General features: G+C 43.9%; 1 pseudogene; it reads left to right on the forward strand.

Annotated features, from left to right (window-relative positions):
• The first annotated feature begins 12,480 nt into the window (after nt 1-12,480).
• Nucleotides 12,481-13,311, forward strand: LOC132528901 (amine oxidase [flavin-containing] A-like; annotated as a pseudogene).
• The last annotated feature ends 390 nt before the right edge of the window (nt 13,312-13,701 follow it).

A 13,701-nucleotide genomic window follows, 5' to 3' on the forward strand; every position in this document is an offset into this window, starting at 1 on the left:
GCCCTTTGGATTATGCCCAAGGGTTTATGTACAAGGGTGTTCACCACATCATTATTTATAATGGTAAAAATGTTAGGGAAAAATCGGTTAATTTAATTACGGTGCAACCTCACCATGAAAACATGTTGTAGAATAATAGTTAATGACATAGAAAGCTTTTTGCAAGACATTGTTAAATTGGAAAGCAGGCTCTGAAACAATGTATACAGTGTGATCACATTTTAAAAATTATATACATGTAGCTAGTCACAATGAAAGAAGATGGGACTTATACACACCACGCTGTGATTAGTCAAAGAAGTGATTATTTCTGAATGGTGGAGTAAGAATGATTTTTGTTGTCTCTTTTGCTCATCTGTGTTTTCTAAACTATTTTACAATAAACATGAATTACCTTTTTTTTAATAAAAACACTCCCAGTGAATTTTACTTTTTTATTCTTTGGAAACTTCTAAGGCAGACATTCTTCCTCATACTAACTTTAAAAGAGAGATCCTCAGTTTACAAATGGGAGACACGACCCATACATAAATTTTTTCTTTTGACAAAAGAATGGTCGCTTCAACATCTAAAACACTATAATATACTTTAACCTACAAAATGCACATCTGTAATACCTTTCAACTACAACTAATAGTAGTACAGTGTACTTGAAGCATGCTGAAATGGCCCATAAGTAAATTCTGAAAATTTTGTTTTTGTCTAAGCAGCTGAATTCTATTCCAAGAGCACCAAAAGCAGACAAATGAAATAACTCAAAAAGTCATTGATAGATTGCTTTTTACACACTGTTGTTTTGAAAAGAATGATTTTGATCCATTCATTTATTGTTGTAGATGCCTAAGACAACCCATATAGGGATTTACTGTTCCTTTATATATTTTGCCTGAATTCGTCTAATAGAAATACACTTCCAACCAATAAATAAATATAGTACAGTTTCATAGACTTCTGTTCTCCTTTAAAGCATCGTGTTTTTCTCCTTTGTGCTCTTTATTTTTCTGCTCCGTTACATTAATTTCCCCTCATTCCAGCAATTGTTTTCCTTCTTTTTTCCTCCATTTTACTTTCCGTGTCTCCACCTTCTGCTCCCATTTTCTCTGATAAATGGTTGTTACATTTTCTGGCTCTTAAAATGCCTTATGCTTTCATTTCCATAAATGCAAGATCTAAAGTTAATATTTCAATGTTTCTGATGCACAGCTCTCATGGCTGACTTGAAATCATGCAACAGATGGAATCCTTATACTCCCAATTCATTTTTTTCAAAATTTCAAGTAGAAGTAATTATTCTTTATTTGCATCTATCAAGACAAAAGGGAGCTTTTCTTTTGCCAGTTCATGCCACCCTGATTCATTAGTTGATAAAAGACATCCTTTGCAGAGTACATAATTGGCCCATGATGTTCGGAGTTAAGACTTGTCATTTCAGTTTAGATTTATGTCCTAATTTATTTTCATGATTGAAAGGTATATTAGTGTATACCAGCATGGTTCATACATATTCAGAATCTACAGCTGGTTAGCTTGCTCATAAAGAAAGACTATGTATCAAAAGAGAGTTCAGACAAGATAGTGTGGATAGTTAAATGCAAATCCTATTTCATTATTGGAAGAAAACTGACCTTTGTCAATAGATTAGTTACATTATCAGTTACAAACCTAAATCCACAATGGTAAGGCAAGTAATGTAAATGAGTGAAAAGAGCTGGATTAAAAATAATAAGAATACTGAGACAATTGCCAATTGACCTTTATCCTCCATGTCTGGGAGACAGAAGGGAGTGGTGGAGACTGTGGAGAAGTGGAGAGTGCAGACAAATTACTACTCATCTCTAGCTAACTGTAGCCAGATCTTATCATTTTTCAAGAGAAATTCAGATTTTTATAGGCAATCACCCAAATTTTAAGTATTGGCAATTTCATTGCCATAGCAGAATACAACAGACTGGGTGGCTTAAACAACACACAGTGCTAGAGGCTGGAAGTCTGAGACCAAGGGGCTGACAGGTTGGTTTATGATGAGACCTCTTTCCTGGCTTGCAGACAGACACCTTCTTGCCGTGTGCTCACAAAGACATTTATCTCTGGTGTCTTCTCCTCCTACAAGGACACTAGTCCTATGGAATCAGGGCCCCACCCTTATACGGCATTTAATTTTACTTATCTCTTTCATAGGCCTATCTATCTCCAAATATTGTCACATTGAGGGTTAGGGCTTCAACATATGAATTTGGGGGTGGGGGATGCAGTCCATAACAGCAACCATGCAGAAAAATCAAAAAGACCCTGTGAGCCAGATACGGCCTTCAGCTCATCAGTGTCATCACCTTCATCTATTAGAATGAGAGTTTAAGTCCTGACATTAACATCCCTAAAGATGCCTGGAGCTAATCAATAGAAAAGCAAGGAAAATAATTTATGAAAAAGAGCACATGTCAAAACCATCTTGGTTCATGTACATTCATATTATGATGTCAGCACTACAAAATGCAGCACTGGACAGGTTGACTTCCTCAAACTGACTGAAGCTTGGAAAAATTACTCTGAGGATGTAGATAATCATAATTAGGTTTAGGGTCAAAGAATAGCAGAGCTGGAAACACCTTTAGGGCCAACTCCCTGCCCTCTATCAGGCAAGTATCAAAGCTGCTCAGGACAGAGGCCTATTCTCTTCCAAAGGTTCTCCAGGTATTTGCTTCCCATTCCCCCTCAGACAGATTGGACTAACCAGCTTATGAAGATAAAAAGAGCCTTGATATGGAGGTTCCTTAAAAAACTACAAATAGAACTACCATATGACCCAGCAATCCCATACTGGGTATATATATATCCTGAGAAAACCATAATTCAAAAAGAGTCATGTACCAAAATGTTCATTGCAGCACTATTTACAATAGCCCGGAGATGGAAACAACCTAAGTGTCCATCATCGGATGAATGGATAAAGAAGATGTGGCACATATATACAATGGAATATTACTCAGCTATAAAAAGAAACGAAATTGAGCTATTTGTAATGAGGTGGATAGACCTAGAGTCTGTCATACAGAGTGAAGTAAGTCAGAAAGAGAAAGACAAATACCATATACTAACACATATATATGGAATTTAAGAAAAAAAAAATGTCATGAAGTACCTAGGGGTAAGACAGAAATAAAGACACAGACCTACTAGAGAATGGACTTGAGGATATGGGGAGGGGGAAGGGTAAGCTGTGACAAAGTGAGAGAGAGGCATGGACATATATACACTACCAAACGTAAGGTAGATAGCTAGTGGGAAGCAGCCGCATAGCACAGGGAGATCAGCTCAGTGCTTTGTGACCGCCTGGAGGGGTGGGATAGGGATGGTGGGAGGGAGGGAAACGCAAGAGGGAGGAGATGTGGGAACATATGTATATATATAACGGATTCACTTTGTTATAAAGCAGAAACTAACACACCATTGTAAAGCAATTATACTCCAATAAAAAAAAAAAAAGAGCCTTGAGGGCTTCCCTGGTGGCACAGTGGTTGAGAGTCCGCCTGCCGATGCAGGGGACACAGGTTCGTGCCCCAGTCCGGGAGGATCCCACATGCCGCGGAGCGGCTGGGCCCGTGAGCCATGGCCGCTGAGCCTGCGCGTCCGGAGCCTGTGCTCCGCAACGGGAGAGGCCACAGCAGTGAGAGGCCCGCGTACTGCAAAAAAAAAAAAAAGAACCTTGAGAAATACTTTGAGGAATCCAGCTTAACCCCACAGGCCAGTGTTCCCCAGGCCTCCTGCATGATGCTAGTCTGGGGTAGCCGTTGAAATGCAAGCAAAGTCTCGGTCCTGCCCCCATCCTACTGATTCAGAATCTCTGGGAAACCCGGAATCTGCAGACTTCCCAGATGTAGTTACTGGATTTGGGGCATGGCAAAAAAAATGTATACAAGGGTTTTCTAAAAGTTAATCTGGTAGGGTACAATGAATAGAATACAGAGAGGAAATGAGAACATTGAACAGTTTGTTGTACTGGGCCTGCTATAAAGTAGACGGCTAAGACTAGGGAATAGGAATAGAAAGGTATCAGAACTGACAAAGTCTTAAAAGTTGGTCTCTTATACCTTAGAGAAGGAGCCCACAGTCATGAAACGAACTCTACCTCTATGCTGTTATACCGTGAACCATACCACATGCCTCTAGAGCAGAAATATAGGACGAGCCACTGCGTAATTTAAAATTTTCTGCTCGACATCACTAACCATCAGGGAAGCACAAATCAAAACCACAATGAGATTATCATCTCAGAGCCATCAGAATAGCTATCAACAAAAAGACAAGAAATAACAAGTGTTGGCAAGGATATAGAGAAAAGGGAACCCTCTTGCACTGTTGGTGGGAATGTAAATTGGGGCAGCCACCCTGGAAAACAGTATGGAGGTTCCTCAAAAAATTAAAAATAGAACTGCCACATGATCCAGCAATTCCACTTCTGGCTGTTTATCTGAAGAAAATTAAAATGCTAATTTTGCAAAGATATATGCATCCCGTTGTTCACTGCAGCATTATTTACAATAGCCAAGATATGTAAACAACCTCAGTGTCCATCAATTGATGGATGGGTAAAGAAAATGTGCCGTCTACCAAACGTAAGGTAGATAGCTGGTGGGAGGCGGCCGCATAGCACAGGGAGATCAGCTCGGTGCTTTGTGACCACCTGGAGGGGTGGGATGGGGGAGTGGGAGGGAGGGAGACGCAAGAGGGAGGAGATGTGGGAACATATGTATATGTATGGCTGATTCACTTTGTTGTGAAGCAGAAACTAACACACGATTGTAAAGCAATTATACCCCAATAAAGATGTTAAAAAGAATCTGAAAAAGAATATAAATATATCTATAACTGAATCACTTTGCTGTACACTTGAAACTAACACAACATTGTAAATTAACTATACTTCAATAAAAAATAAATAAAAGAAAAAAGAAAAAAAAAGAAAATGTGCCGTAAATACATACAATGGAATGTTATTCAGCCATACTAAAGAAAGAAGTATTGCCACTTGTTACAACATGGATGGGCCTTGAGAGCATTACACTAAGTGTAATCAGACAAAGACAAATACTTGATCCATATATGTGGAATCTAAAAAAAAAACCCCAAACCCAAAACCCCCACAAAACTGAACTTACAGATACAGAGGACAGTTCAGTGGTTGCCAGAGGCGGGGCTGTGGGGTGTTGTTATAAAATAAATAAGTCATTGGGATGTAGTGTACAGCAAGGTGACTATAGTTCATCACACTGTACTGCATATTTGGAAGGTACTAAGAGAGTAGATCTTAAAAGTTCTCATCACAAGAAAAAAAATTTTTGTAACTATGTGTGGTGACAGATGTTAAGTAGACTTGCTGTGGTGATCATTTCACAATATATACAAATATTGAATCATTATGTTGTATACCTGAAACCAATATAAGGTTATATGTCAATTGTACCTCAATAAAGTACATACACTGCATACACATATAAATAAAATTTTCTAGTAGCTGTAGTAAAAAAAAAAAGTAAAAATAAAACAGGTGAAATTAATTTTAATATGCTTAATTTAACCAAATGTATCCCAAATATTATCATTTAAACATTTAATGAATAAAAATTACTAATGAAACATATTACATTGTTTTTCACTAAATCTTTGCGGTTGGTGTGTATTTTACAGTTATAGCACAGTTCAATTCAGGCGAGCCACATTTATGTGGCCACTGGGTACCATGTTGGTATGTCTTAGGCTTATACACTTGGTTAGGTTAAGGGGTTTCCTTTACCAATACTGTTTCAATTTATGTGAGTTTTCACTATTTCTTTGGGTTATGCCAGATCATCAGGCATCGTGTCTTAGTGCTTTATCTCCTTCTGACAGACCTCTCAGAGTCATGCTATTTCTGTTGGCGTGATGCCTTTTTAAATTCAAATTGATACGAATTTCAAAGGCAATTCATCTAGAAGACCATAGTCAACGTATTTTGTGTACAGTTATTTTTAGTTATTTTTATTGTGGTAAAATATACACAACATAAAATTTACCATTTCAGCTGTTTTTTAAATTGTACAGTGCAACAGCATTAAGTGCATTCACACTGTTGTGTAACCATCACCACCATCCATCTCCAGAATGCTTTCATCTTCCCAAACTGAAGCTTTGCACCCTTTAAACACCAGCTCCTAATCTCCCCTCCTCAGCCCCTGGAAACCACTGTCTGTCTCTATAAATCTGACCTCCCTAGCTACCTCATGTAAGTGGACTCATACAATATTTGTCTTTTTGTGTCTGGTTTATTTCATTCAGCACATTGTCTTCAAGGTTTATCCATGCTGTAGTGTATGTCAGAATTTCCTTCCATTTTACAGGGCAATAATATTTCATTCTGTGCACATACAACATTTTGTTTATCCATCCATCCACTGGTGGTCGCTTGGGTTGTTTCCATCACTTGGCTATTGTGAATAATGCTGACATAAGCATGAGTGCACAAACATCTGTTCAAGTCCTTGCTTTCAATTCTCTTGGGTATACACCCAGGAGTGGAATAGCTGGATTGGATAAAATTATTTTTAAAGCCTAACTAGTCAAACCTGTAATAAGAAAAGGTGGTTCGGGGCATCCTTACCAGCAGAGTCAGTGGGCTTGAGATACACTCCACAGCGTCTCTAGCAGGGACTCTATTTTGTAAGCATCCCAACAGTTTCACAGTCACTGACTCATGGACAAAGAATCCTCTCAAGTTACCTCAGTCAGTTCAGTATATTTTTAATTCTGAATGAGCCAAGTTCTCCCAGTGTGTGATTCAGTGGGTGCAAATTAGGCATTTAAGAAGATATAGTCATACTTTTGGAAAAACAGTAAGGTCTCCTAACGGTGCCACTAAATCTACCAAAATGGCCTAAAAAATGAACCCAACTCTCAAAAGTTCCACTGTGCGGTGTTTACGTTGTGCTAAAAGGCAAATGTGAGTTTTCTGCAACTCCCATGTACAATTTAGCACTTTTAGAGAGAAAAAGAGGCTGAAGGGCTCTGAAAAGTTTGTGCTGGGGCTGTGAGAAATATTTCTAGGCTGGGAGCTGCCCTGACAATCTGCTCAGTTTGCACTGCGGATGTGGTCCAGGCACATAAAGATGGCGAGCGTGGTCCCTGACAGCTTACAAATGCGTCCCCTCCGCTGCAGAAAAACGCTGGCCCCAACCAACCCGCGTCCTGCTTGAACCTCAAGGACACATGCGGAGGATGTCACGGTTGGCCCCCGGTTTTGCTTTGAAGGGAATGTGTTGCTTTTTTCAGCTCTGATGGTCCTTCCTAATCTGCACTCGCAAGGTGTAAAACATTAAGGGAGCACCTTTATTATTTTGTCCTGTTTGAAGCAATAGACAGCTGCTGACGCTGATTTAAAACAGAAGACAAGCGACCCCACTGTAATCTCCGAGGTCAGTTTATTTGGATTATTCTCTGAAACTGAACTGACCATGAGCTCCGACAGCAGAGGTGAAGGCGTGGAGGGAAGGCGGGTCTTCCTTCCCGCCTGGAGCGTCGTGACTCTGGGGACACGTGTGCCCCTCGGACTCGGGCAGACGCTGCACGGGGCCCAGGGGTGCTCGGTGCGCTCCCGTGCGCTCACTCCGGCTGCGTGGCCCTTTCACCCGCGAGGGTAACGATGTGAGCACCTTCCTCAGGAAGGGTATTTACTCACGCCCTCTGGGCAGAGCACTGACGTTTCAGAGGAAGGCTGAAAGAATTCCTTAGGAGTTTAGACAACCCTCGATTCTTTTTTTAAAACAGCTTTACTGAGGTTTGATTGATACACAAAGAACTGCGCGCTTTTAACATGCGCGACTTGAGGATTCTGGTCATGCCAAACAGCAGTCTCGCGAGCACCACAGTCCAGGCAGGAGAAGCACCAACGCCTCCCAGAGTAGATGCACACGCAGGGCCGACTCACTTTGTTGCAGAGCAGAAACTAAGACACCATCGTCCAGCAGCTAGGCTCCAGCAAAGGTGTTAAGGCATAAAACCAAAAGCGCCTCGCGGAGTCTGCCTGTCGCGTGTGCGTGCGCGTGTGTGCGTGTGCGTGTGATGGCAGCGGAGGGGCACTTGCCCTGAGCGCGTCTGAAGCGCACGGCGCTGGGACCGCGGGACCGCGCGCGGCCCATCTCAGCACTTGGTCCTGCGGCGGAGCTCGGACCCCAGTCCCCGACAGCCCCTGCCGTGCGCTCTGCTTCTGCGACCCCGCCCGCTTTCGTAGCCTCACGGAAGCGGGATCGGCCGCGTTCGGCCTTCGGGACTGGTTCATTTCGCCGAGCATCGCGTCCCTCGGGAGAAAGCCCCCCGTCCGCTGCCGCCCCGTCAGCTGCAGCCCGGCCTCCTCACGGACGACCTCCGCGCCCTCGTGTCGGCCCGCTCAGTCCTCCTCCACGTATACTCTGCTGGGACTTTGCTCAAAAAAACCGCCGGCGCTGACTCAGACGTGCAAAAGCGTGCGTAGCTTCCAGTTTTACCCGCCTCCCCCGACGGCGGCCGGACGTGACCTGGCCAGCTCGGGGGGGGCCCCGGGTCTCCCGGGTGAAAACAGCCCCTCTGGCTGGGCGGCGGCCATCTTCTCACAGCGCACATTTATAGGAGGCCGTCGCGCTGCACGCCTTAAAGAGATGCGATTGTTGCCCATCACACGTCAGTAAAGCGGAAAGAAGACTTTTAAAGGACCGAGTAGCATAAAACGGCGCCTCGGCGCGAACGCCGCATCCTTCAGGCTGTCCCCGCCCCGGTCCCGGGGAGCCAGGGCCCCTGCAGGCGGCGCGACGCCCGCTCGGCCGCCCGGCCCGGCGTCCGGGCCCCCAGCGAGGCGGCTGCCCCGGGCGGAGCGGCGGCGGGCGCAGCCGGGAGGGGCCCCAGCGCGATGCCCGGCCCCGCGTGAGTCCCACCCCGCCAGCCTCCGGGCCCGGCCCAGCGCGGCCTCCCCCGCACCCCGGGGCCGCGGCGGGGGACTCGGGGGCCGCCCGGGCTCCGGCCGCCGAGCCGCACCTGCTGTTGGGCGGGCTCCGGACCCCGCCCGGCCCTCTACCGGCTTCTTAGGTCCCACAGGCTCCCAAGTAGGCCCAGCATTTGGGCCGCCTCCTTCCCGCCTCTGCCCGGCGCTCAGTCCTCCCGGAACAGAGGCGCTTACTCTCCCCTGTGTGGCTGGCAGTTCTGGACACGTGTTCGCCTTCGTCCTCCCTGAAGCCAAGCCTCCAAGCTTGTGATGTAGGAAGTCTGCTGCGAAAGGTCTGAGAAAACACCCTACTCCTGCTTGAAAGTCTGATTTCTTGAGACTACGATGCACCTACCGACTTTATTATTAAAAGTCCAGTTTGAAACTCAACGCTGAGCAAGGGTTCCTTTTGTTCTGGGTGGTGTTGTCTCCCCTTCCCTGTAAAAAACTGTCTTCAGCTTCTTGGCTCAGTGGAGGGGAAGCTGCAGGGTTTGGAAAACAACCAACTACCAACCAAACCAACCAACACAAAAACCAGCTCTGGAACTACTAAGGAGGAAAGAGACATTGTACGGCATTTCAAAATCTCACCCACTGTAATCGGCCAAGCTAAACTGTTTCTCTTCCCCCGCATATGCCGGACGGCCCTGCTTCCACATCTTGCCCGCGTCGCTCCCTTCCCTTCAAATACATACAAGAATTCAGTTTTGACTTCACACTTGCTTTGCTGTTGTCTGGCTTTTCACATTGCTTGGTGAGAAATTTTTCCTTTGATTCCTGATGTATTAAAAGCAAGTTAGCAATGAAGCGATGAAAACTACTTCTTAATGATTCTAGAGCTTAACTTATACGCCACACAGTTTCAAAATGAATGAAACACAAAACATTATGTACGGTGGGGAAACTCTGTATAACCCGACGCCAGCTCCTAGTGGCTGAAAGTCCTCTGGTTTGTGAGAGTGATTTTACCCACTAAGATTTAGACAAGCCTCTAGAGAGTGAACCTCTAGAGAGTGACAAACTCAACACTCTGAGTATTTCCAGGAATTCCTGAGCAGGACACATTCTTCCAAGTCACCTCACGATTCTGGTCATTGCTTGCTTCCTGTCAGTGTTCAGTTCTTCCCAGCCTCACCTCTGGCAACTGCTCCCCTTTCCTTCCTCCCTTCCTGCCCTTGTGAGCGCAGATATGTAACACAACTCCTTTTCTCTGATTTCTGAAAAATGCCACCCATCCAAGACAAGTATGAGTGGGAGCCATTTGCGGAAGATTCTGGGGTTAGGGCAGCACTGAAGAAAGCCTCAGTCTGTGAGAGCAGCCTCAGTGCTGTCTCTTAGCCATTCTCTCCATCAGGAACCTCCCACTCCTGGGCATGTATCCGGAGAAAACTCTATCATTTGAAAAAATACATGCACCCCAATGTTCATAGCAGCGCTATTTACAATAGCCAAGACACAGAAACAAACCCAAGTGCACATCAACAGATGAACAGTCTAAGAAAATTTATATATATATATATATATAAAATGTCTCATGTATCTATTCCATTATATATATAATGGAGTATTACTCAAGCATAAAAAAGAATGAAATCTTGTCATTTGCGGCAACATGGATGGACCTAGAGATTATCATACTAAGTGAAGTCAGCAGAGAAACACAAGTATTATATGATTTTGCTTACATGTTGAATTAAAAAATAATACAAATGAATCTATACAAAACAGAAACTCACAAAGAAAACAAACCAAAGGGAAAGGGGGGAGGGATGAATAAGGAGTATGGGGTTAACAGATACAAACTACTGCCCATAAAATAAATAAGCAACAAGGATTTACTGTATAGCCCAAGGAACTACATTCAACCTCTTCTAATAACCTATAATGGAAAATAATCTGAAAAAAACCCATATATATACACAAATAACTGAATTACTTTGCTGTACACCTGAAACGAACACAATATTGTAAATCAACTATACTTCAATTAAAAAAATTAAAAACCTGTCACTGACATCACCTGCCTTGTTGGGCTCTTTCTCCCTCACCACCTATGTCTCTTCCCAGAGTCTCGCCTATTCCCAGCACCAACTCCTGGCCTTGGTGATGCTATCTTCAGAGATTTAAATGTTTTTGTATCAATTAGCTTTTATTGCTTCACACACACACACACCCCTGTCGTTCCAAACAACTATGCATTTAGCTCGTGAGTCTGCCGGGCAGCAATTTGGACTGGACTCAGCTGGGCACCTCAGGCATCTGCTGGCAGTGGCAGACTGGCTTTGTTTTTAGAGGCTGGGCTCTCGTGTGTCTAGGGCCTCAGCGGGACAGATGGGCTGACTTGAATCTGCCCGATGCAGTCTCTCACCCTCCAGTAAGCCAGCCTGGGCTTGTGCACAAGGAGGTTGGGCTGGGTTCCGTGAGCACAGGCAGAAGCACCCAAGGCTTCTTGAACCTTAAGAACAACTGGTCCACCAACTCCTCACTGCATTCTATCGGTCAGAACAAGTCAAAGGTCTCCACTCAATGGCGTGAGCTACAAGTCACACTACAGCAGGTGTGCCTCTAGCAGGCTACTTACTACAGTTTCTTCCTTCTCTGATAGAGAGTGATTTAATTCTCTGTGCCTCACTCTGAACCCGTCCACGACAAATCCTCAGGGCTATCTCTCCACAATCAATAGTCCTTAAACTGTTTTCACAAAAATGACATTTTCCCCTTCAGAGGAATTTTGTGGGCACCTCTTAAACTTCTGGGTTGTTTCTTCCCAAGAACACGTAGAAATAGTGCCTGTGTGTGTGTGTGTGTGTGTGTGTGTGTGTGTCGACGGGTGTTAAGAATAAGTCATTATTTTGGCTCCTGGGATTATGATGATAATTTAATTTTTAATTTTCAAGACGTTATTGTAGTGTCTTTAAGATAAGCCAACAGTATAAATACATATTTACAGCTGCTTTATTTTGTTTTATTCACCACAGAAGTACATGAGGACATGCATCCTAATACTCCAGTGTGGTGATCAGACAGGTTTCTAACTATCCTGATGCTTGCTGTAGAAAATAGGTCACACACAAACTGTGAAATAGATTTAAAGTCCACTGGAGATAATTAATTGCTACAAAATGCATCAGAAGGCAAAGATCCTTTCTAATTCAATTTTCAATAATGGTAGAGTTCATAAAGAACTAAAAGAGAACTGAAACTTCTGTGAAAGTAATAATAAAAAAAAAAGACATAAAATTCCTTTCCTAAGGAAAAGGAAAGAAGCTGATGAGGAAAAAATAATCAGTTCTGGGAAAGCAAATTTCAGCAAGTTTAGGGCACTGGCAAAAAAAGACTTGGGAAGAAAGGAGTCCAAAGAGCTGGATGGCCTTTAAACAAACAATTTTGGCAGGTGAACAAACTGTATGGGACATGAAGGACAGGGAACAGCCTGCCAAATTGGCAAAACGGAACTATGCAAAGTTCTGAAAGGCAAATTAGGGAACTAAGAAAGGATGTCCAGCCAGATCACCAAGGATGAACAAATGTGTAGGGACCACATCAAAAGTGAGAAAGATAATACAGTGTAGGGTAGACATAAAAGACATCAGAAAGTAGTTAATCGGCTGCACTAGTAAAAACCAAGTTATTATTGACCGTGTTATCATTCGGTTGAATAACCACCCCTGGATTTCACATTTTTCCGTGCAAGCCTGTTGCCTGGCACCACAGGAGGCCTTTTGGAAGAAGAAGGATTACCGTGGCTGTGTGATCATCGAAGGTGAGGACGCTCCGATTTCAATGACCCTGGATGACGCCAAGCCAGATGGATCGCTGCCCGCCATCATGGGCGTCATCCTTGCCTGAAAAGCTGACCGCCTTGCTGAGGTCCATAAAGAAATAAGGAAAATCTGTGAGTTCTACGCCAAAGGGCTAGGATGGATCCCCAGAAGCTTTACACCCGGTGCACTACGACGAGAGAGGAGCAATGCTCCGGGGGCCGCCACACTCCTTCTTCCCCCTGGGCTCAGGGCTCAGGACAGGACAGAAGGGCGATTCGCCAGCCCGTAGGCACTATCTGCTTTCCAGGCACGGAGACTGCCACACAGTGGAGTGGAGGACGGGCGGCTAGAGAGGTCTTGAATGCTCTGGGGAAGGTGGCAAAGAAAGACGTATGAGTCCAAGAACCTGAATCAGAGGGTGCTGCAGCTGCAGACGCCACCCACGCCTTCTGCGAGAGGAACCTGCTGTCTGTGACAGGCCTGCTGAAGATCATGGGGTTTTCCACATCGATAACGGCCCCGTGGTTTGTGGTGTACAAATTCAGGCTGCTGACCCAGTCCTGAAGTTTCAGTTTCACGCTTTTTGCTTTCTCTTTCCCAGCATCATAACAAGGAAAATATTGACAGATTTAAAGGCTATGTCATCGGATTATCTTTAAGTGCACTGATTTACCCCTCAGTTTAATCTCAGTGTATCACCTCCTTAATTTCAGTAGGATCAAGCTCCACCTTGTGATGTCTGTAGACCAACTTGTATTGATTAGTAGAAAATAACTTTGTTATCAATTTCTTAATTTCAAGAAGTTAAACTTGATGTGATCGTAAGAAACAAAAAAAATCATTATATAGTATATTAATATATAAGTAATATATGATATCATTATAGAATAGTGGTATCATTGTTATCCCACTTTACCTGTGTTCACTCAGTCCTCAGACTAGACCTAGGGGGAT

The sequence above is a fragment of the Lagenorhynchus albirostris genome, chromosome 1 (assembly GCF_949774975.1).
Source record: "Lagenorhynchus albirostris chromosome 1, mLagAlb1.1, whole genome shotgun sequence".
Taxonomy (NCBI): Eukaryota; Metazoa; Chordata; class Mammalia; order Artiodactyla; family Delphinidae; genus Lagenorhynchus; species Lagenorhynchus albirostris.